General features: G+C 43.8%; 2 non-coding genes and 1 pseudogene across 2 annotated transcripts; all 3 read left to right on the top strand.

Moving 5' to 3' along the window:
• The first annotated feature begins 206 nt into the window (after positions 1 to 206).
• Positions 207 to 18,974, top strand: LOC132654129 (vomeronasal type-1 receptor 90-like; annotated as a pseudogene).
• Positions 2,247 to 2,353, top strand: LOC132654464 (U6 spliceosomal RNA). The gene has a single exon (XR_009592105.1). It is a non-coding gene; the product is annotated as a U6 spliceosomal RNA (small nuclear RNA).
• LOC132654467 (U6 spliceosomal RNA) lies at positions 12,533 to 12,639 on the top strand. The gene has a single exon (XR_009592108.1). It is a non-coding gene; the product is annotated as a U6 spliceosomal RNA (small nuclear RNA).
• Positions 18,975 to 25,431: the final 6,457 nt, after the last annotated feature.

Raw genomic sequence — 25,431 nt, 5'->3', positions numbered from 1 at the left:
CCTATAGGTACACAATCCAGGCATGACTGACAATGAGAATGTTTGGCACTCAGGAAAACTTGAATACTGAGGGGTGTATTGGGCTGGGCCCACCAATATTCCTAAAGGCAATAGTGTTTGATATCAATGTTGCTGTTACTGTTTGTGATGAATAATTTCTCTTGCCTTTCTTCTCAAATGTTTACTCTATTTCCTTGTCTCATACAATGAGAAGAATCAAGACCCTTTATGGAGTTGTTGACACATTATACATTTTTCTCTGAAGTAGGCATTGGGATCTCCTTCAACATTATCCTCTTCCTCTTCCACCTTTTTGAGTTCCTTCTTGAAAGCAGGCTCCGGATCATTGACCCACTCATCAGTCTCTTGGCCCTCATCCACCTTGGGATGCTAACAGTCATTGGGTTCGCAGCTGCTGACATTCTTGCATCTCAGAATATGTAGAATGACATCAAGTGTAACTCCCTGTTCCACTTGCACAGGCTTTTGAGGGGCCTCTCTCTTTGTGTCACCTGCCTGCTGAGCATCCTTCAGGCCATCATCCTCAGTCCCAGAAGCACCTGTCTGGCAAAATTCAAACCTAAATCCCCACAGCAGAGCCTGTGCCCCCTTCCTGTGCTATGGGCCTTTACATGTCCTGTGGTGCTCACTTCTCCTTCTCCTATGTTGCTGAGTACAATGTCACCTCACATGGTCTCATATTTGTCACAGAATCTTGCATTATTTTACCTATGGAGTATAGCAGCAGACCCTTATTTTCCATACTGAGGATATTTCGAGATGTGTCTTTTCTAGGTCTCATGGCCCTCTGCAGTGGGTACATGGTGGCTCTCTTGTGCAGACACAAGAAACAGGCTCGGCGCCTTCACAGAACCAGCCTTTCTGCAAAAGTGTCCCCACTGCAATGGGCCACCAGGACCATCCTGCTGATCATGAACTTCTTCGTCCTGATGTACTGTTTGGACTGCATCATATCTGCCTCAAGACTGATGCAGGACAGTGACCCAGTCCACCACAGTATCCACATGATGGTCTCCAATGGCTACACCACCGTCAGCCCCTTGCTGTTAATTGGCTCTGAGAAACGAATTGTTTGCTTCTTACGATCCTTGGTGGGGAGGACAGCAAATGCTTACCTAGTGAGGGAAAGACGAGTTCACTTAAGGAGCCAACTGACAGATGCTCGCTGACAGATGGTGAATCCCAGGCTAGTGTTCATGCTCCTCCAGAAAACTGAACAAATGACTCCTGCTTTGTTAAACTGCTTCCATTGAAATGTGGGTTACAACACCTGTGGAAATTTGAGCCAAATGTCTTCATGCGCATTTCTGCTTGGTGTCAGCAGGGGCCACCTGTTACACATCACAGATTAGGGTGCTCTGTGCACTTATCAATAAGCTACACTGTGTAGCACTTTTTAATAAGCCAATCACCTTAACACTTTGTATTTTACCTAATTAAATATGGATGCATTATCACAAAATCGCATATCATTCATCAACAGTTCTTTCATAGTTATGGAAAAATAATTGATTCAAAGTCTCAGATGCTTGCTTGTTTATATTAACAGCACTTAACCACAGCCACGATGGAAATAACTCTCTGTCCGTAAGCAGATGAATGTACCAACCACATGTGGCCTTTATATATCATGGACTATTACTCAGCTTAAACAGGAAGGAAAGCCACCTGTAGGTGTAGGTCCACCACAGAGGAACACATACTTCCCGTGACATGTCAGTCACAGAATGACAAGCTTCTGTACATCTAGGGGTGGAACTGAGAGTACTGTACTGTAATTTTTCAAGAAAGGAAAATGCAATGGTGTTTGCCAGGGGTTGAGGAATGGCACAGTGGAGAATTCTTAATTGGTGTAGAATGACCATTCAGAACAAGAAGAAAACACAGTAATCTTCTGAAAACAAATGAAAAGCTGGAGGGGTGGAGGGGTCTGGGCTGGGTAGAGGTGAGGTAACAGTGCTTTCTGCACAAGCATAAAGACTGAATTTGAATCTTCAATACCTATGTAAAAGCCATGCAGGGTGTGAGTTCTTGTAGCCTCCAGCACTGAGGGGAGGGGAAGGGCTGAGGTGCAGAGGTGCCCTAAAGCTTCATGTGGCACACTGATCCCTTGCTCTCTCACCCAGCCTGAATAAACATCACAGACTGCCCTCTGGGGAGTGATTGTCCTTTACTCCCCGTTTCTTGGCAGGAAATATGATCTTTTCCACAAAGTAAAACTTCTCGTGCTTGTTTCGGCAGCACATATACTAAAATTGGAACGATACAGAGAAGATTAGCATGGCCCCTGCGCAAGGATGACATGCAAATTCGTGAAGTGTTCCATATTTAAAAAAAAAAAAAAACTTCTCCCCATGGTGATATAGTTTCCAATCTCCCTGTCCCACCTGCCCCAATACACCATCCTACCACACACCATCACACTAAAATTGACCAAGGAGGACACCATCATACCAGACACCATCGTGCCAAACACCATCATACCAGAGACCATCATATGAGACACCATCACGACAAAGGAGATCAAGGAGGATACCATCATAACTGAAGAGACCAAGGAGGAAGAGAACGAGGGTGACAACATCAGGCCTGGCCAGCCTCAGGACGCTGGCACAGCTCTCCCTCAAAAAGAGACCGAGGACAACATCACACTTGGCCAGCCTCAGGACACTGGCACAGCTTCCGCCCACAACCAGCGTCAACGCTGGAAGCGGGTGAAGATAACAATCATGAACGGCCTCAGACATCTGTGCTGCTGCTGCCTGCCACCTGCTAAGACAAAGGCCGCCTCATGTAAGAACATGACTCCAATGAAAAGGGACCTTGGAGCCACCCTCAGCACCAGGTGAGTGCATTACTTCACTTCATTTTATTCACTTTTCCTTCTGTCCTTTGTAACTAATCTCTCCCTAGTGCTATAGTTTCCAGTCTGCCTGTTCTACCTGCCCCAAGATGGGTTCCCATTTTGAGAACTGAGGCCTACAAGCAGCCTGATGGGAATTCTTTAGAAAGAGCCTCCTGCCATCCTTTTGCAAGAACCCCGCACCCACACACATGCCAAATCCATCACAGGTTACATTGCTTGAGTCCTCAGACCCAACTCAGAACAAAGCCTGGAAAACTCAGTCTTGGAGTGACTGCAGTGGTAGCTGTGCCCTCTCTTGACACCAATTCTGCCCTAGTTACTCACCTCTTGCATATCTATTCTTGTTCCTTCAAGGCGACCATTCACATTGGATCCCACACTCACCACCACATGACACACTGTGAGGGTGTGATAGGTGTCCTGACAAGTCTAACTAGAGACTCTTGGAGGAGCAACCCACTGTGTCCCTGTGTCATGGCAGCCTCAAGCCCCTCCCTCGTGTATGTACCAGCTGGACAGATCTTAAGGCTGCTTCCATTTCTTCAAGTCTCTGCCCTTTGCATATTCTTGCACAGTTAATCAGCATTGCACAGCCTTTGGGGAGAGTTCTGGGAAGCCTTATCTTTCCATCCTAGTATCACAGTGGTAAGACTTCATCTCTTGTGTTCTTTCTCCCTAGACTGTATAGCATAAATGATTTACAAAATCTTTATACTATAGTATAAAATGATCTTTATATAACTTATATTATTATAAAGATTTATAAATCATTTACACTATAGTAAAAAGATTATTTAAATGACCTCTATATAATTTATAATATAAAGATTTATAAATCATTTATACTATAGTATACAATAAATGATAGTATAGGATAAATTATAGTATAGTATAAGTGATTTATAAATCATTTATACTTTAGTATACTATAAAGGATAGTAAAGTATAAATGGTAGTATAGTATAAATGATGCTATATATAGTATAAATGATAGTATAGTATAAATGATACTATATATACTATAAATGATAGTATAGTATAAATGATACTATACATAGTATACATGGTATAATTTATACTATACTATCCTTTATATTATACGATCATTTAAATGATAGTAGAGTACAAATGATACTATATATAGTATAAATGATAGTATAGTATAAATGATACTATATATAGTATAAATGATATAATTTATACTTATACTATAAATTGTAATATAAGTAAAGTATAAATGGGAGTATAGTATAAATGATACTATATATAGTATAAATGATATCATTTATACTATACTATCATTTAGAGTATACTATAGTATAAATGATTTATAAATCTTTATAATAGTATAAGTTATATAAAGATCATTTTATACTATGGTATAAAGATTTTATAAAACATTTATAGTATAAAGTTTTATAAATCATTTATAGTATAAAGATTTATAGTATAATAGGCAACGAATTGCTTCATCTTACTAGATATATATGTAGGTTCATTATCAGTCTTAATTTGTGAAGGTATCCCCAAAATTTCCATTATTTCCAATAACTGTGTAATTACACAATAAGCCTTTTCAGCACTTAAAGCAGTTGCCCTTTGAAACCCTGGGTATACACCTATGGTACGGTGTACATACCTTTGTTTTCCAAATTCTGCAGAATGAAACACATCCATCTGCCATATTTCACTTTTTTCGTATCCCTAGGCTTACTTCCAGCATGCAGTCGAGTGTGGTTATACAGAGGACATGTGGGACATTTTTTATTATTTCTTTGCTTGTTGCCCAAGTTATAGAAAAAAAAATTATCTTTTACTTTTAACATCGTGTCTTTCATGAAATGTTGAGGTGTTGTAATTGATCAGTTTCCTCATTTGCTTGTACCAATGGACCTGGAAAGCCTGTATGAGACCGAATCTGCGTGATATATAACGGAGGGTTTCTACTTTTGTTAAGCCTTTTGCAGTTGCATGAATAATAAAGTTAATTCTAAACCATCAGGAATAAAGTCAGCAGTTTCTATATGCCAAACAACTCATTCTACATATTGAGAGCCAGCAATTATATTAAGATTCAGGGAAATCTACTAATACCATAAGGATTACATACAATTTTGATTTTTGAATCGATTTTTGAACTGAAATATATGGTCTTTTGATCACCTGTCTTTTATGTGTGTGTGTGTGTGTGTGTGTGGGTGTGTGTGTCTGTGTCTGTGTTGTAAATCTTTAATCTCTCACTTGGGAGACAGAGAAAGGTGGCTGTCTGAGTTTGAGATCAGCCTGGTATACAGAGTAAACGACAGGACAGCCAGGGGCTACACAGAGAAAGCCTGTCTTGAAAAACAAAAAAACAAAAAACGGTGACCATCAAAAAGCCGCAGTTTTCCATCTGTAAAATGGAGACACAGTCATTGTAGGATTCTTAGCAAGAATGCAATCCTTAAGGCTCCAATATCAACCATGGTGGTCAGCACCCTGGAGGGTTGCAAAGCCATTGCAAAGGCTTTGGGATCCATTTTCTCTCATCAGGAAAACCAAAGGAGTTCAATAGTCTTAGCCTATTGCTTCACAGCCACCACCCTCTGACTTCGGGTGAACCAGTTTAATCCTGGGAGGTTTTCCCAACTAGTCTTAGGGCTGTGTTCACAAATCCCACACCCAATAGTGTTCAGTTGGACTTAGCAGAGCACCCGGGTTTTTCTGCCCCTACCCTGAACCCCACAAACCCCAGAGCAAAATGACACTGGCAGTAGCTGAGCATGCGTTTTCCTCCCTGATTCCACTGAGACTGTGTTATTAGGATTTCACTGCTTATTTTAAAGAACAAGTTAATTTTCCATTATTGCATCAAATATGGAAAGGAATTACCCACTCACTGAGCTTCGCATATTTGCACATAAACTGGCCTCTTACAGGAGGAAGAGGGTCACTGGCACCAAGGGAAAACTGGACAGAACTGACTGGCTGGCTCAGGTCCCTACTCCTTTAGCTACCTGCCTTTCCTGCTACCATGCCTTCCCTGTCCTTATGGGCAGAAACTGGGGGAATCAGTGTGGTTGGTGCCCAAGCATGGCTAGGTCATTCCTTGCTCTGACATCATAAAGAGTCCTTGTGAGGAATGGTGGAACCTGGCCACATAGAGAACTCACTGGGATTGGGTTTGGTCCCATCAAGTGTGGCAGCCATTGGTTGCTAGACTGAATGGTTTGAGAGTTGGTGAATCACAGCATTGGCCAGCTCCCCTAGGACAACCTGACCTGTTGACCCTCAGCAGATTGAGTTTCCCTCTAACACTGTCAGTTTTGTGGCAATCGCCTCTATTTATTCATTCATTGGTTTCAGGCATGATTATGCTTACCGTTGTATTCTTCATCTATCTCATGCTCACTTTGATTGTATCTCGCTATCACAGTATTTATATCAACTACACAACACGAGTGATCGATCGCCCAGTGACACTTCCGTACATGTACATGGAGAACTTTGAATACATTCCCCTGATGACACTGCCTACTGCCCACCCCTTCCAAGCCCCTCACTCTTTCGCTTTGCTGTTCAGCACCTTGCTTCCCAAGTACAAGTACGGGCCAAGTGCCGTGGACTCCTGTCCAGAGGACTGATGGACACACGGGATGGTCTCTTAAGGAAGGACACCAATGTGTCTCTGGGCTCTAGCACAAAGTCTCCTCCTAGCTGGTTATCTCAGGATCTTCCTGGCAGGTCAAGAGGCATGAGTCCAACAAAGGGGCTAGAGACAAGCGTCAGCTCTGATCTTGTGATGGTGATGGTGGAACAGGGCAGATGAAAAGGAATTCATGGATAGAATAAGTGTAAGTCTAAAAGGAGCTTGTTCTTTGAGGAAGGATGGGACTTTCCTTGGTGAGACTTGCCATGCCCTGTCCCTCCAGCCTACTTCTGTCCTTCTCTCTGCCTGCAGCTGTACATTCATGGGTTATCTTCTGTTTTAAGGAGGGCGATTATGGCACGAAGCTAGGGTGTTATCAGGCACCAGAGGGGAGGGCAATAATGATTTTGAAGCAAAGAGTTGAGCCTGTGCTCTAGAGTTCTGCTGGTCCTACAGGTCAAAGAACATATTCAGGAACAAAAACCGCCTAGTGCTGGAATTATCTGCCCAGCACTGCACAGACCCCAAGCCCCAAAATAAGCACCTGTCTTTTTGGAGAAGCAGGGGACTTTTTATTGTCAAGGGCAATCTACCCAAATTTCCAAGTCTAGGCTTGGATAAAACTCCTTCCTCCAACCTTAATCTGTTCATGTTTGGGGAAAGGCAGTGGGTAACAGAACCTTCATGGTCCAGCAACAAAGCCCTTCAGGTTCCTTTCTGTTTTGCCAAGGTATTGGTGATGAGAGGAGGGTCTATGGTCTGTGACTTCCAAAAATCTGATATCTGATTACAGAACTGGCAAGTTGCACTTTGTTGCCCTTTGCTGAACGGTACCTGTGTCTCCCTTTCATTGTGTGATGGTTTAGTTGACTAGACTTGCTATCCAGTGCTCAAGTTAGTGATGCATGTTCTCTGAAGAATGAACATCCTTGTTGACCTCCTGTAAACTTCCACCCAGTTTCTCTGGCGTATGTCCCGCAGCTTGGGTGGGTGCTGTGAGGTCCACTTAATGTGAAAAACTGATGACTTTTGGTGGGAGGTGACAGCAGCCTAGCTTCAGGAGCATGGAAATGGCTGATCAGCCCTCCACCCTCAAGCGTTGTTGTCACAAGCACTTGTGGCTAGGCCCTGTGTGTAACAGCAACCTTGAACTTTTGAAGCAGTTGGGAACCTAGGTCATGCAGAAAACAAAAGCAGTCCTTCCTCATCTTCTCTTTGCTATTGCTTTTGTATTTGGTGAGGCAGGGTCTCCTGTAGCACAGGCTGGCCTCAGCATCCCTGTGTGGCCAAAGAGGACTTGAACTGATCCTCCTGCCTCCACTTTTCTAGCTTTTCCAACTGCCAAGTGTTTATCCTTTATGAGACTTTCCTGACTTTCACCCCAACCTCTTGTCTAAGGTCCATCAGCTGACCCTTGAAGGACTCTCAGTCAGGGCACAGCTAGTTGTGTCATGTCTAGATGTAGAGTGTGTTTGTGTGTGTGTGTGTGTGTCCTCCTTAAGGTTTGGGTGTCAAAAGTCCCACAAAGAATCAAGTGTTTGAACATTGTTCCAAGCAGGTGGCACCACGTGGGGCAAACTGTGGACCTTGGGCAGTGGGCCTAGCAGGAAGAGGTGGGCCTCTGGGCATCACTGTGGACAGACACTGGAGTGTAACCAGCTTTCTCAGGCCCCTACTGCCCCACTGCCCTAGACCAGCTTTCCTGTCCCTGAGGACAGAATGTGAGGGAACTGGTCCATTCCTTGCTCTGACATCACAAGGAGCCATTGTGACACCTATCCACTTAAGGCTCTGGCTGAGCCTGCTTCTTGTCTTACAGAACAGAAGCTCTTGGTTGGAGAGCAACTGGACTTCTGTGCCCGTGACAGACTATACTCGCATTTTAGAAGCTCTTTTGACCACCATATAGTAAGTGCCTTCTGTTCTCTAACCTACAATATTTTATTATGTTTGTTTAATAAACATAAACTCTCTTTCTATTCCCTCCCTCACACACTCACACCATTCTCCACTCCTCTTGTCTTACAGAGCAAAATAGAGAGTAACTGGTTTTCTGCACCGTGACAAGACATTCCTGGATTTTTGAAGATTTTGAACGATCATAGTAAGTTCATTCTGTTTTCTATCTGAGAACATTTTATTATGTTTATTTTATACACAGAAAGTCTCCTCCAATTCATGTAAGGGACCCTCTTTGTTTTAAAGTAAAGATTTTTGCGAATGGGGTAATCTGGAGAGCTGGCCCACCATTTCAAGAGCATGTACTCTTGGAACTAGGTTTGATGTGCAGCTCTTCTGTGGGAGATCATAACTGCCTGTAGCATTATCTAGATAGACATTATCACCATGTAATTGATGTGTAGTAGCAGAGAGTGCACTTGCGTGTGGGTATGTGAACATGTGTATGGATGCCCTCAGAGGCCCGTGGTGTAGGATCTCCTAGAGCTGGGTTCGGAGTAATTGTGAGCCACCTGACCTGGATCCTAAGAACCAAATTTCGGTAGGTCCTTTGCAGAGCTAGTTGTACCTGGACTCAGGGGCTGGTTGCCCCGCACGGACACCACTGGGCTTGGGAGGTGTCTGTTGTTCTATATACTTCTCTCGCATCTAATTTTATTCGTGCCTGCTGTCTTCCAGTACAGGTGAGCTCAGGGTCAGGGGATGACCGTCCTTTCTTATCAGTGGCTCTTAGTTTCTAGAATCCTTTGGTTGGTTCTGCCAGTTTGCAGTTGATTCCTGTCAAACCAATCTGTCATATTTTGCTCTACACTGCTTTGGAACATACTTCATTCTTGTCTATCTAAGCATTTAAGTACCCAGTTAGGTGGTCTGAAATGTGTCTGACCTCTTCCTTCCTTCCTTTCCTAGTCTTTTGGATGTAGAAATTCATAGCTCTAAATACTCTCCTAGGCCTGATTTTAAGTCTGTCAACTTTCTCATTGAACTCTTTGGCTCTAGCCATATGAAGGAGGAGGGCCTGACTCTGAAGCAGGACATGGAGGCCTGCTCCTCTGTGGAGGACCCCTTCAACACCGACTATAGAATGATGAGGACTCTGGGACACGGACATTTTTCTGAAGTGAAACTCGCCTTCCATGTTCCCACTGTGACCTGTGTGGCTGTAAAACTCCTTAGAAATAAGAAGTACAACTCGATTTTTAACAGTGAAATAAGCGTTATGAAATCCATAAACCACCCCAATATTATCAAACTTTTTCACGTGATCGAGACGGAAGAGATCACCTACCTGGTGATGGAGCATGCCTCAGAGGGAGAGCTGCTGCGGAGGATCCTGGAACGGGGGTCTCTACCGGAGTGCGAGGCTGAAAGGATATTTACTCAGGTGGTGCATGCAGTGAATTACTGTCATAACAATCAAGTTGTCCATAGAGATATAAAAGCCACCAACATCCTTATGGACTGCAGGGGGAATGCCAAGCTGATTGATTTTAGCCTCGCTGTGAAAGTAACTCCTGGGCAGAAGCTGCGGGGTTTCTGTGGCACTCTGCCCTATTGTGCCCCAGAACTCTTTGCGCCTGGGGAATACGATGCTTACCCCATCGACATGTGGTGTTTAGGGATTCTCCTCTTTCTCATGGTGGCTGGGCACTTCCCTTTCCAAGCCAAATCTGTGGCAGGCATGAGGAACGAGGTCACCTCAGGCAACTTCACCATTCCTAAGCATGTTTCTATCGACATTTTCAATGTCATCTTGGAATTACTGATAATCAATCCCGGAAGAAGGCCCACCATCAAGGACATCTTGAGGCGCCCCATGATCAGGGCCAGTGAGGCACGTTCACCACCTACTTCCACCCCTAGCCTCCCAGGCACCCCGAGCCCTAGCATTGTTGGGACCATGAGAGTCATGGGCTATAAGCCTGAAGAAATCATTGAATCCCTGAGAGACCAAAAATATGACGAGGTGATGGCAACTTATCTTATATTGCAACACCAGTCACCTGCGGGAGACTATGGCCACAACCAGGTGAATCCTGTGAAAACCAGGCAGCCAGGCACTGTCCTCCGCCTGACAGAGCTTTACACTTATCCTGGATCCCTAAGGAGAGCTGAACCTGTTCCCTATACCTTTACCTTGCCATCTAAGGGCCAGGAAAAAGAGGAGGAGCATTATTCCAGGAAACTTGCCAGATGCCATAGCATGCCTGCCACCCTATGCTGCCATCCAGACACACACCCTCTCCACCTGGGCTGTCCTATTGCTAAGTCCATCAAGGGCAGCATCCTGGAAATGAATATTTATTTTTCACAGGTTGGATCACGTGACAGCCACACTGATAGTGACCATATATCTCTGGGTCTATACACCAACTCTTCTAGAACATCCCAGAATGAGGGTACAAGTGACTTAGAGAGCCACATGTCCTACAGTCACCAATCTGAATCCTGGAGTTTCCTGGAGGAAGAGGACAGCTCAAGCTCCTCCTCTGAGGATTTATCGGAGATGACAACAGTCATAGAGATAGAGTCTACTATAGTCGCAGAGGAAAAGACTCTAACACAGGAAGACATCGATGCTCAGGAAGCAATCATTTCCCTGAGAGTGAACATCATCAAGGAGGACACCATGCCTGAAGTGAGGGAGGAGGAAGAGACCGAGGAGGGAGAGACCCAGTAGAACAACATCACAGCTGGCCAGCCTCAGGACGCTGGCATAGCTTCCCCACAGGAAGAGACCAAAGACGACAACATCACACCTGGCCAGCCTCAGGATGCTGGCACAGCTCTCCCTCAGCAAGGGACCGAGGACAATACTATACCTGGCCAGCCTCAGGATGCTGGCACAGCTCTCCCTCAGCAAGAGACCAAGGACGACATCACACCTGGCCAGCCTCAGGAAGCTGGCACAGCTCTCTCTCAGCAAGAGACCGAGGACGACATCACACCTGGCCAGCCTCAGGAAGCTGGCACAGCTCTCTCTCAGCAAGAGACCGTGGACGACATCACACCTGGCCAGCCTCAGGATGCTGGCACAGCTCTCCCTCAGCAAGAGACCAAGGACAACATCACACCTGGCCAACCTCAGGATGCTGGCACAGGTCTCCCTCAGCATGAGACCGAGGACGACATCACACCTGGCCAGCCTCAGGACACTGGCACAGCTTCCCCCCGCAACCGGCGTCAACGCTGGAAGCGGGTGAAGAAGACAATCATGAACGGCCTCAGACATCTGTGCTGCTGCTGCCTGCCACCTGCTAAGACAAAGACCGCCTCATGTAAGAACATGACTCCAATGAAAAGGGACCTTGGAGCCACCCTCAGCACCAGGTGAGTGCATTACTTCACTTCATTTTATTCACTTTTCCTTCTGTCCTTTGTAACTAATGATAATTTGCCCACTGTGGCACACCTGTGATCTTAACAACCTCTGTCACTTCAGAAAAACCAATACCATAGAAATCCCGGTAATGTGACCTCAGGCTTGTTAAGCAAGAAGTAGATTGTATACATATGCTGATAAAGCAGGAAGAGGAACAGGTGGGGCATGGCAAAGTCAACAGAGATTGCTGAGAGACCAGTAGGGCACTTTGGTGCTACAGGGCAAGCACAGAAAGTTCTGTGTGCTTCAAAGTCAGTAAGAGTCACTTACCTGTGTCTTTTTGCTTTGAAGTCCTAAAGATGACAGGCCCCATCTCCATGGCTTGTGGGCCATGGGTTGGGGATCAGCCTGGATGAGATGTGAAAAGCCTCTCGGGGAAGCCAGGCCAGATGTCCAGAAGCCAGTGTGGTCACAGGAGCATTCTGCACAGGACCTATCCCAGTGCAGATCTGTCCAGGTAAAATCCCAGGCAGGAGGGGCTGGCTTTCCACTGGGGCTTCCTCAGAGGGGAAGGGCTGAGGTGCAGAGGTGCCCTAAAGCTTTATATGGCACACTGATCCCTTGCTCTCTCCCCCAGCCTGCATAAACATCACAGACTGCCCTCTGGGTAGTGATTGTCCTTTACTCCCCGTTTCTTGGCAGGAAATATGATCTTTTCCACAAAGTAAAACTTCTCGTGCTTGCTTCGGCAGCACATATACTAAAATTGGAACGATACAGAGAAGATTAGCATGGCCCCTGCGCAAGGATGACATGCAAATTCGTGAAGTGTTCCATATTTAAAAAAAAAAAAAACTTCTCCCCATAGTGATATAGTTTCCAATCTCCCTGTCCCACCTGCCCCAATAAACCATCCTACCACACACCATCACACTAAAATTGACCAAGGAGGACACCATCATACCAGACACCATCATACCAAACACCATCATACCAGACAACATCATATGAGACACCATCACGACAAAAGAGATCAAGGAGGACACCATGACTGAAGAGACCAAGGAGGAAGAGAACGAGGGAAACACCATCATACCAGACACCATCATACGAGATACCATCACAACAAAAGAGATCAAGGAGGATACCATCATAACTGAAGAGACCAAGGAGGAAGAGAACGAGGGCGACAACACCACACCTGGCCAGCCTCAGGATGCTGGCACAGCTCTCCCTCAGCAAGAGACCCAGGACAACACCACACCTGGCCAGCTTCAGGAAGCTGGCAGAGCTCTCCCACAGCAAGAGCCCGAGGATGACATCACACCTGGCCAGCCTCTGGACGCGGGCACAGGTCTCCCTCAGCAAGAGACCGAGGACGACATCACACCTAGCCAGCCTCAGGACGCTGGCAGAGCTCTCCCTCAGCAAGAGCCCGAGGACGACATCACACCCGGCCAGCCTCAGGACGCTGGTACAGGTCTCCCTCAGCAAGAGACTGAGGATGACATCACACCTGGCCAGCCTCCGGACGCTGACACAGGTCTCCATCGGGAAGAGAACGAGGAAGACAAGACACATGGCCAGCCTCAGGAAGCTGGCACATCTCTCCCTTAGCAAGGGACCGAGGATGACATCACACCTGGCCAGCCTCTGGACGCTCGCACAGCTCTCCCTCAGCAAGAGATCGAGGACGACATCACACCTGGACAGCCCCAGGACACTGGCACAGCTCTCCCTCTGCAAGAGACCGAGGATGACATCACACCAGGCCAGCCTCAGGAAGTTGGCACAGGTCTCCCTCAGCAAGAGACTGAGGACGACACCACACCTGGCCAGCCTCAGGAAGTTGGCACAGCTCTCCCTCAGCAAGGGACCGAGGATGACATCACACCTGGCCAGCCTCTGGACGCTGGCACAGCTCTCCCTCAGCAAGAGATCGAGGACGACATCACACCTGGACAGCCCCAGGACACTGGCACAGCTCTCCCTCTGCAAGAGACCGAGGACGACATCACACCAGGCCAGCCTCAGGAAGTTGGCACAGGTCTCCCTCAGCAAGAGACCAAGGACGACACCACACCTGGCCAGCCTCAGGAAGTTGGCACAGCTCTCCCTCAGCAAGGGACCGAGGATGACATCACACCTGGCCAGCCTCTGGACGCTGGCACAAGTCTCCCTCAGCAAGAGACCGAGGACGACATCAAACCTGGCCAGCCTCAGGATGCTGGCACACCGCTCCCTCATCAAGAGACTGAGGACGACATCACACCTGGCCAGCCTCAGGACGCTGGTACAGGTCTCCCTCAGCAAGAGACCGAGGACGATATCACACCTGGCCAGCCTCAGGAAGCTGGCACAGCTCTCGCTCAGCAAGGGACCAAGGATGACATCACACCAGGCCAGCCTCAGGAAGTTGGCACAGGTCTCCCTCAGCAAGAGACTGAGGACGACACCACACCTGGCCAGCCTCAGGAAGTTGGCACAGCTCTCCCTCAGCAAGGGACCGAGGATGACATCACACCTGGCCAGCCTCTGGACGCTGGCACAGCTCTCCCTCAGCAAGAGATCGAGGACGACATCACACCTGGACAGCCCCAGGACACTGGCACAGCTCTCCCTCAGCAAGAGACCGAGGACGACATCACACCAGGCCAGCCTCAGGAAGTTGGCACAGGTCTCCCTCAGCAAGAGACCGAGGACGACACCACACCTGGCCAGCCTCAGGAAGTTGGCACAGCTCTCCCTCAGCAAGGGACCGAGGATGACATCACACCTGGCCAGCCTCTGGACGCTGGCACAAGTCTCCCTCAGCAAGAGACCGAGGACGACATCAAACCTGGCCAGCCTCAGGATGCTGGCACACCTCTCCCTCATCAAGAGACTGAGGACGACATCACACCTGGCCAGCCTCAGGACGCTGGTACAGGTCTCCCTCAGCAAGAGACCGAGGACGATATCACACCTGGCCAGCCTCAGGAAGCTGGCACAGCTTTCCCTCAGCAAGGGACCGAGGATAACATCACACCTGGCCAGCCTCTGGATGCTGGCACAGGTCTCCCTCAGGAAGAGACCAAGGACGACATCACACCTGGCCAGCCTCAGGAAGCTGGCACAGCTCTCCCTCAGCAAGGGACCGAGGATAACATCACACCTGGCCAGCCTCAGGACACTGGCACAGCTTCCCCCCACAACCAGCGTCAACGCTGGAAGCGGGTGAAGATGACAATCATGAACGGCCTCAGACATCTGTGCTGCTGCTGCCTGCCACCTGCTAAGACAAAGGCCGCCTCATGTAAGAACATGACTCCAATGAAAAGGGTCCTTGGAGCCACCCTCAGCACCAGGTGAGTGCATTACTTCACTTCATTTTATTCACTTTTCCTTCTGTCCTTTGTAACTAATCTCTCCCTAGTGCTATAGTTTCCAGTCTGCCTGTCCTACCTGCCCCAAGATGGGTTCCCAGGTTGAGAATTGAGGCCTACAAGCAGCCTGATGGGAATTCTTTAGAAGGAGCCTCCTGCCATCCTTTTGCAAGTGCCCAGCACCCACACACATGCCAAACCCATCACAGGTTACATTGCTTGAGTCCTCAGACCCAACTCAGAACAAAGCCTGGAAAACTCAGTCTTGGAGTGACTGCAGTGGTAGCTGTGCCCTCTCTTGACACCAATTCTGTGCTAGTTACTCACCTCTTGCATATCTATTCTTGTTCCTTCAAGGCGACCATTCACATTGGATCCCACACTCACCACCACATGCCACACTGTGAGGGTGTGATAGGTGTCCTGACAAGTCTAACTAGAGACTCTTGGAGGAGCAACCCACTGTGTCCCTTTGTCATGGCAGCCTCAAGCCCCTACCTCGTGTATGTACCAGCTGGACAGATCTTAAGGCTGCTTCCATTTCTTCAAGTCTCTGCCCTTTGCATATTCTTGCACAGTTAATCAGCCTTGCAACAGCCTTTGGGGAGAGTTCTGGGAAGCCTTATCTTTCCATCCTAGTATCACAGTGGTAAGACTTCATCTCTTGTGTTCTTTCTCCCTAGAGTGTGGCAACAAGTATCACATCGTGAGACACACAGATGTCTGTGTGATTGACCATGTATGGTCCATCCATCCTGGCGCTTCCCGGAACTTGAATGTAGGACAAAGGTCCATGAAGATAGCTTCTGTCTTCAACAGCATGTCCCCAATGTACTTCCACACCCGAAACACTCTTGAGCAACTCTAAGCCCATAGGATGGACATTTAATATGGCAGATGGATGTGTTTCATTCTGCACAATTTGGAAAACAAACGTATGTACACCATACCATAGGTGTATACCCAGGGTTTCAACGGGCAACTGCTTTAAGTGCTGAAAAGGCTGATTGTGTAAATTACACAGTTATTGGAAATAATGAAAATAATGAAAATTTTGGGGATACCTTCACAAATTAAGACTGATAATGAACCTACATATATATCTAGTAAGATGAAGCAATTCTTTGCCTATTATACTATAAATCTTTATACTATAAATGATTTTATAAAACTTTATACTATAAATGATTTATAAAATCGTTATGCTATAAATGATTTATAAAACTTTATACTACAAATGATTTATAAAATCTTTATACTATAGTATAAATTGATGTTTATATAACTTATATTATTATAAAGATTTATAAATCATTTACACTATAGCATAAAGATCATTTAAATGATCTCTATATAATTTATACTATAAAGTTTTATAAATCATTTATACTATAGTATACAATAAATGATAGTATAGTATAAATTATAGTATAGTATAAGTGATTTATAAATCATTTATACTTTAGTATACTATAAAGGATAGTAAAGTATAAATGGTAGTACAGTATAAATGATACTATATATAGTATAAATGGTATAATTTATACTATACTATCCTTTATATTATACTATCATTTAAATGATTGTGTAGTACAAATGATACTATATATAGTATAAATGATAGTATAGTATAAATGATGCTATATATAGTATAAATGATATAATTTATACTTATACTATCCTTTATAATATACTATAGTATAAATGATTTACAAATCATTTATACTGTATTATAATTTATACTATACTATCATTTAGAGTATACTATAGTATAAATGATTTATAAATCTTTATAGTATAAATTATATAGAGATCATTTAAATGATCTTTATACTATAGTATGAATGATTTATGAATTTTTATAATATAAGTTATAAAAAGATCATTTTATACTATAGTATAAAGATTTTATAAATCATTAATAGTATAAAGTTTTATAAATCATTTATAGTATAAAGATTTATAGTATAATAGGGAAAGAATTGCTTCATCTTACTAGATATATATTTAGGTTCATTATTAGTCTTAATTTGTGAAGGTATCCCCAAAATTTCCATTATTTCCAATAACTGTGTAATTACACAATAAGCCTTTTCAGCACTTAAAGCAGTTGCCCGTTGAAATCCTGGTTATACACCTATGGTACGGTGTACATACCTTTGTTTTCCAAATTCTGCAGAATGAAACACATCCATCTGCCATATTTCACTTTTTTCGTATCCCCAGGCTTACTTCCAGCACGCAGTCGAGTGTGGTTATACAGAGGACATGTGGGACATTTTTTATTATTTCCTTGCTTGTTGCCCAAGTTATAGAAAAAAAAATTAACTTTTAATTTTCACATTGTGTCTTTCATGAAATGTTGAGGTGTTGTAATTGATCAGTTTCCTCATTTGCTTGTACCAATGGAGCTGGAAAGCCTGTATGAGACCGAATCCGCGTGATATGTAACGGAGGGTTTCTACTTTTGTTAAGCCTTTTGCAGTTGCATAAATAATAAAGTTAATTCTAAACCATCAGGAATAAAGTCAGCAGTTTCTATATGCCAAACAACTCATTCTACATATTGAGAGCCAGCAATTATATTAAGATTCAGGGAAATCTACTAATACCATAAAGATTACATACAATTCTGATTTTTGAATCGATTTTTGAACTGAACTATATGGTCTTTGATCACCTGGCCTTTTTTTTTTTTTTTTTTTTTTTTTTTTTTTTTTTTTTTTTTTTTTTTGTGTGTGTGTGTGTGTGTGTGTGTGTGTGTGGTGTAAGTCTTTAATCTCTCACTTGGGAGACAGAGAAAAGTGGCTGTCTGAGTTTGAGATCAGCCTGGTATACAGAGTAAACGACAGAACAGCCAGGGCTACACAGAGAAAGCCTGTCTTGAAAAACAAAAAACAAAAAATGGTGACCATCAAAAAGCCACAGTTTTCCATCTGTAAAATGGGGACACAGTCATTGTAGGATTCTTAGCAAGAATGCAATCCTTAAGGCTCCAACCGCAACAATGGTGGCCAGCACCCTGGAGGGTTGCAAAGCCATTGCAAAGGCTTTGGGATCCATTTTCTCTCATCAGGAAAACCAAAGGAGTTCAATAGTCTTAGCCTATTGCTCCACAGCCACCACCCTCTGCCTTCGGCTGAACCAGTTTAATCCTGGGAGGTTTTCCCAACTAGTCTTAGGGCTGTGTTTACAAATCACACATCCAACAGTGTTCGGTCAGACTTAGCAGAGCATCCGGGTTTTTCTGCCCCTACCCTGAACTCCACAAACCCCAGAGAAAAATGACACTGGCAGTAGCTGAGCATGGGTTTTCCTCCCTGATTCTGCTGAGACTGTATTATAAGGATTTCACTGCTTATTCTAAAGAAAAAGTTAATTTTCCCTTTTTGCATCAAATATGGAAAGGAATTACCCACTCACTGAGCTTCACATATTTCACACATAAATGTCTCCTTACCCCCTCTACCACCAACTCCGTAGCCGTAAACTTGATTACTTCCATCCTTCTCCATCTATCACCTACACTATCTCCATCCCTCCACCAATTCCATCATCCCCACCACTTCTGATACTGCCATTGACCCCTCTGTTTTCAGCTCCCACATCTTCATGGCCTCCATCACCTTGACTACCTCCACCATCTGCATCAAGCCCATCACCCATACTGTCTCCATCACCTCAATAAAACCCACCAATTCTACCATATATACCCTCTCCATCATCCTAGCCAACTTTACCACCCACCATTTTGTCATCCCCACCATCTCTGTCCCTGACTACCATGTGGTCAGTCCCTACCACTGGTATTAAAACTTGACCAAATACCTCCATCTCCCTCTGGAAAAATACAGCCATCTCTATCCTGTATACATCTCCATCATTACCACTTTCTGTCACCTTGACCATTTCGTGCCTCAATTCTGCCACCTCCACCACCTTTATTGCCTGCTCTACCTCTACTGCTTCACCACCACAGGCCCCTTCATCTCTTTTTTTTATATGTTGCCTACCCCCTCCTCACTTATTCTGCCACCCACACTGAGGACAAGTCACCCATCCTCACCACGACTTCTACAACTGTTCCTACCACCTGTGGCACTGCCACCACCGCCATGGTCTCTTCTTCTGTCTCACTGCTATGTCTTCATTCCCTTCTGGTATCATTTCTACCACCTCCATCTCCTCCACCATCGCCTCCATCACCAGCTGACCACTAGGCATGGCTCCGTCAAGCCTACCCAGAACTCTTAGTAACAAAATCCAGCCAGACATTTTCTTTGTTGTCTTTTTTCAAATCAATCATGTGTTGATTGTTAGTGTGTGTGGGAGGGAAGGCATACAAACGAGGTATGGTGCACTTGTGGAGGCTGGAAGACAAACTTGTGGAATCCGCCTTATCCTCCTGCCTCTAGGTGGATTTCAGGGATGGAACTCAGATTACCAGGCTTACACAGAAAGCTCTTTCCTCGTCTGGCTGTCCCCAGCCATAAAACAATTTCTATTCCAGACTCACAAGTATTTCTCCACAAAGGGCTGGAGGTTTAGGAGTTTGATGATGGCTCTGAGATGGAAAGGTTGTTTGAAAGAATCAAATTCAGTTCTTAACTGTGCAGTAGGGAAACCCCAGGCCCACTCTAGACCAAGCCTACACTCTCACTGGTCCTCCAACAAGTCAGGCCTGTTCATGCCTCCAAGCCTACTCAGGTTATCTCCTTCACCTCTTGGTTGGTTGACCCCTCTCCCTGTTGGCAGGACTGTGTGTGTAGGTAGACAGAGCTCCCTGAGGGAAAAGCCATCCATGTGGCCATCAACAGGCAGTACTGGGGAAATACTGGGCCCAGAACAGTGTGAGTCAAGCCTCCTCAGCGACCAGATGTCCCTTTCCAGCCACCTCCAAGAGGTGATGGCTGATTAGACAGCCATCCATACTCTGCACCAGTGGTTCTGACTTTGGCTTTCCCAGAAGTGTTGGCAGTTGCTCTGGCTCTGTAAGTCTGAAGAGGACCTGGAAATGCAAATTTCTCACATTCCCCTTGAGTTCTGGTGGTGGAGAGCCTCAGTTGGTCTTCCTCATAGCCAGGGTGCTTTGCTATGGTGTCTGTTTAGTTTGTCTTCTGTCTGCAACGACCTCCTCATCTGAGCTTTCTGACACACACCGTCCAAGAAATTCAAGACAACATAAAAAGACAAAATCTAAGAATAATAGGAATCTAGGAAAAAGAAGATTCCCTTCTCAAAGGCCCAGAAAATATTTTCAACAAAATCACTGAAGCAATTTCCCCAACTTAAAAGAGAGGCCAATAAGAATACAAGAGGCATACAGAAAAATTAATAAATTAGACCAGAAAAAAATGTCCTCCCGCCACATAACAATCAAAACAGTATGTATACCGAAGAAAGAAAAAAATATTAAAAGCTGCAAGGGGAAAATGCCAAGTAACATATAATGGCAAACCCATCAGAATCACACCTGACTTCTCAAATGAGACTATGAAAGCCAGAAGGGCCTGGACAGATATCATGCAGGATCTAAAAGAGCACAGATGTCAGCTCAGGCTACTATAACCAGCAATACTCTCAATCCTCATAGACAGAGAAAACAAGATATTCAATGACAAATACAACTTTCAACAATACCTACACACAAATCCAGCATTACAGAAGACACTAGAAGGAAAAATACAATTCAAGACACCTACCTATTTTCAAGAAAAGACAGGAAATAATTAACCTCACTACAGTAAAACAAAAATCAATCAAGCACACAAACATATGACCACAGCCAACATCAACATCACAGGATCTAACAGCAACTGGTCATTAATTTCTCTCAACATCAATGGACTCAATTCTTCAATAATGAGACACTAACAGAATGGATGCGATAACAAGATTCAGCAACCTGTTGCATACAAGAAAGACACCTAAGTCACAAAGATAGTCATTACCTAAGGGTAAAGGGCTGGAAGACTGCTTTCCAAGTAAATGGACCCAAGACGCAAGCAGGAGTAGCCATTCTAATATCTGATAAAATATACTTTCTTCCAAAATTAATCAAAAGAGATGGGGAAGGACACTTCATACTCATCAAGGGGAAATTCCACCAGGAAGACATCACAATCCTGAATATCTATGCCCCTAATACAAGGGTACCCATATTTGTAAAAGATACATTGATAAAACTTAAACCACACATAGATCTCCACACATTAATAGTGGGAGACTTCAACACCCCACTCTCAACAAAGGATAGGTCAAGAAAACAGAAATGAAACAAAGAAACAATGTCTCTAACAGAGGTCATGAATCAAATGGACCTAACATACACTTACAGAACCTTAAACCAAAACACAAAATATTTACCTTCTTCTCAGCACCTCATGGAACCTTCTCCAAAATAGACCATATAGTTGGTCACAAAGCAAGGCTCAACAGATACAAGAAGAGTGAAATAATCCCTTGTATCCTATCTGATCACCATGGAATAAAGCTGGACATCAACAACAACAGAAATAGCAAAAAGCCTATATACACGTGGAAACTGAACAACTTGATACTCAATGACAGCTGGGTCAGGGAAGAAACAAAGAAAGAAATTAAAGTCTTCCTAGAATTCAATGAAAATGAAGGCATAACATATCCACACTTATGCGACACAATGAAAGGAGTGCTGAGAGGAAATTCATAGGACTAAGTGCCTTCAAGAAGAAATTCAAGACAACTCATTCAAAGAACTTAATGTCTCACCTACAAATCATAGAAAAGGAAGAAGTAGACACACCAAAAAGGAGTAGACGGCTGGAAATAATCAAACTCAGGGCTGAAATCAATCAATTAGAAACAAATAAAACAATTCAAAGAATCAATGGAAGCAAGAGCTGGTTCTTTGTGAAAATCAACAAGATCGACAAACCCTTAGCCAAGCTAACTAAAAGGCAGAGAGACACCATCCAAATCAATAAAATCAGAAATGAAAAGGAGAATATAACTATAGACACTGTGGAAATCCAAACAGTCATTAGGACTTATATACTTCAAAAGTGTATATGCCAAAAAATTTGAAAATCTAAATGTAATAGATAATTTTCTTGATCAATTCCAATTACCAAAGCTGAATCAAGACCAGGAAAATCAATTAATTAGTCCCATATATACCAAGGATATAGAAGCTGTCATTGAGAGTTTCTCATCCAAAAAAAAAGCCCAGGACCAGATGGTTTCAGCACAGAATTCTAGCAGACCTTCAAAGAAGAGTTAACTCCAGTTCTCTTCAAACTGTTCCACAAAATAGAAACAGAAAGAACACTACCCAACTCATTCTATGAAGCCACAGTCTCCTTGGTACCTAAACCTCACAAAGACCCCCCCAAAAAGAGGGAATTTCAGGCCAATCTCCATTATGAACATTGATGCAAAAATACTCAACAAGATACTTGCAAACTGAATACAAGAACACATCAAAGATATCATCCACTATGACCAAGTAGGCTTCATCCCAGGTATGCAGGGGTGGTCCAATATACGGAAATCCATCAATGTGATAGACCAAAATAACAAACTGAAAGAAAAAAACACGTATAACCTCCTTAGATGCTTAAAAGTCATTTGACAAAATTCAACATCCATTCATATTTAAAGTATTGGAGAGAATCAGAGATACAAGGCACATATCTAAACATAGTAAAGGCAATATACAGCAAGCCTAGAGCCAACATCAAGCTAAACAGAGAGAAACTTAAAACAATCTGAAATCAGGGACAAGGCAAGGCTGCCCACTCTCTCCATATCTCTTTAACATAGTTTTAGAAGTCCTTGATAGAGCAATAAGACAGTTGAAGGAGATCAAGGGAATACAAATTGGAAAAGAAGAACTCAAAGTATCACTATTTGCAGATGATATGATAGTATACCTGAGTGACCCCCGAAATTCTACCAGGGAACTCCTATAGCTGATAAACACCTTCAGCAAAGTGGCCATATACAAAATTAACTCAAAAAAATCAGTAGCCCTCTTGTATACAAAAGACAAAAGGGCTGAGAAAGAAATTATGGAAACAACACCCTTCACATTAGCCACAAATGACATAAAGTACCTTGGTGTTACCCTAACCAAGCAAGTCAAAGATCTGTATGAAAAAAATTTCATGTCTCTGAAGAAAGAATTAGAAGAAGACATCAGAAAATGGAAAGATCTCCCATGCTCATGGCTTGGCAGGATTAACATAGTAAAAATGGCCATCTTACCAAAAGCCATCTACAGATTCAATGCAATTCCCATCAAATTACCAACACAATTCTTTACAGATCTTGAAAGAAAAATTCTCAACTTCATATGGAATAACAAGGAACGCAGAATTGCTAAAACAATCCTCAACAATAAAAGATCTTCTGGAGGTATCTCCATCCCTGATGTCAATCTGTACTATAGAGCAACAGTTAGAAAAACTGCATGATACTGGCATAGAAACACAATGGTGGATCAAGGGAACAAAACTGAAGACACAGAAATAATCCCAGGCACTTATGGACAACTGTTCTTTGACAAAGATGACAAAAGCATACAATGGAAAAAAGATAGCATCTTCAACAAATGGTGCTGGTTTAAGTGGATGTTTTCATGTAGAAAAATGCAATAGATTTATACTTGTCACCCAGCACAAAATTAAAGTCCAAGTGGATCAAAGACCTCAACATGAAATGAGACACATTAAATCGGTTAGAAGAAAAAGTGGGGAAGACCCTAGAACTCATTAATAGAAGAGACAATTTCCTGAACAGAACACCAACAACACGGGCTCTAAGAGCAACAATCAATAAATGGGACATCATGAAACTGAAAAGCTTCTGTAAAGCAAAGGACACTGTCATCAAAACAAAATGACTGCCTACAGATTGGGAAAGAATCTTCACCAACTCTTTTCCTGACAGATGGCTAATATCCAGTATATATAAAGAACTAAAGAAGCTGAAAAGCAACAAACCAAGTAATCCAATTAAAGAATGGGGAACAGAGCTAAACAGAATTCTCTGTAGAGGAATATTGAATGGCAGAGAAACTCTTATAGAAATGCTCAACCTCATTACCCATCAGCAGAATGCAAATCAAAATGACCCTGAGATTTCAAATTACATCTATCAGAATGGCCATGATTAAAAACTCAAGTGAAAACACATTCTGGATGGGTTCAGAAGAAAGGCAAACCTCCTCCACTGTTGGTGGGAATGTAGACTTGTACACACACTCTGGAAATCCATCTGGTGCTTTATCAGACAAACAGAAATAGCACTTCCTCAGATCCAGCCATAGCACTCCTAGGCATATATCCAAAAGAGGATCAAGTACACAATAAGAACATATGTTCAATCATGATTTTAGCACCTTTATTTGTAACAGCCAGAAGCTGGAAACAACCCAGATGTCCCTCAACTGAAGAATGGATACCGAAATTGTGGTACATCTACACAATGGAATATTACTCAGCAATGAAAAATAAGGAAATCATGAAATTTGCAGTTAAATGGTGGGAACTGGAAAGGATCATCCTGAATTATCTGTCCCAGAAGCAGAAAGACACACAGGGTATATACTCATTTATATTGACATATAATATAGGATAAACCTACTAAAATCTGTACATATAAAGAAGCTAATCAGGAGGGAGGATTCTGACTAAAATGCTCAATCCCCATCCTAAAAGGCAAAGAGGATGGACATCAGAAGAAGAAGAAAACAGGAAACAAGTTAGGAGTCTGCCACAGAGGGCCTATGAAAGGCTCTGCCCTGCATACTATCAAAGCAGATGCTAAGACTTAAGGCTAACTGTTGGGCAGAGAGCATGGAATCTTATGAAAGAAGTGGAAAATAATAAGATCTGGAGAGGACAGGAGGTCCACAAGGAGAGCAACAGAACCAGAGAATTTGAGCAGAGGTGTCTTTCCAGATACTCATACTCCAACCAAGTACCATGCAAGGAGATAAACTAGAACAACTGCACAGATGTCGCCCATGGCAGTTCAGTGTCCAAGTGGGTTCCATAATAATCATTAGAGGGACTGTCTCTGACATGAACTGATTGGCCTGCTCTTTGATTACCTTCTCCTGAGCGGGGAGTAGCCTTACCAGGCCAGAGAAGATGACAATGCAGCCACTCCTGATGAGATCTGATAAACTAAGTTCAGAAGGAAGGAGAGAGGGACCTCCCCTATCAGTGGATTTGAGGTGGTGCATGCATGAAGAAGGGGGAGAGAAGGTGGAATTAGGAGGGGA

The sequence above is a fragment of the Meriones unguiculatus genome, chromosome 5 (genome assembly GCF_030254825.1).
Source record: "Meriones unguiculatus strain TT.TT164.6M chromosome 5, Bangor_MerUng_6.1, whole genome shotgun sequence".
NCBI lineage: Eukaryota > Metazoa > Chordata > Mammalia > Rodentia > Muridae > Meriones > Meriones unguiculatus.
Note: the sequence above shows the minus strand (reverse complement) of the source record. Positions and strands in the feature narration are given on the sequence as shown.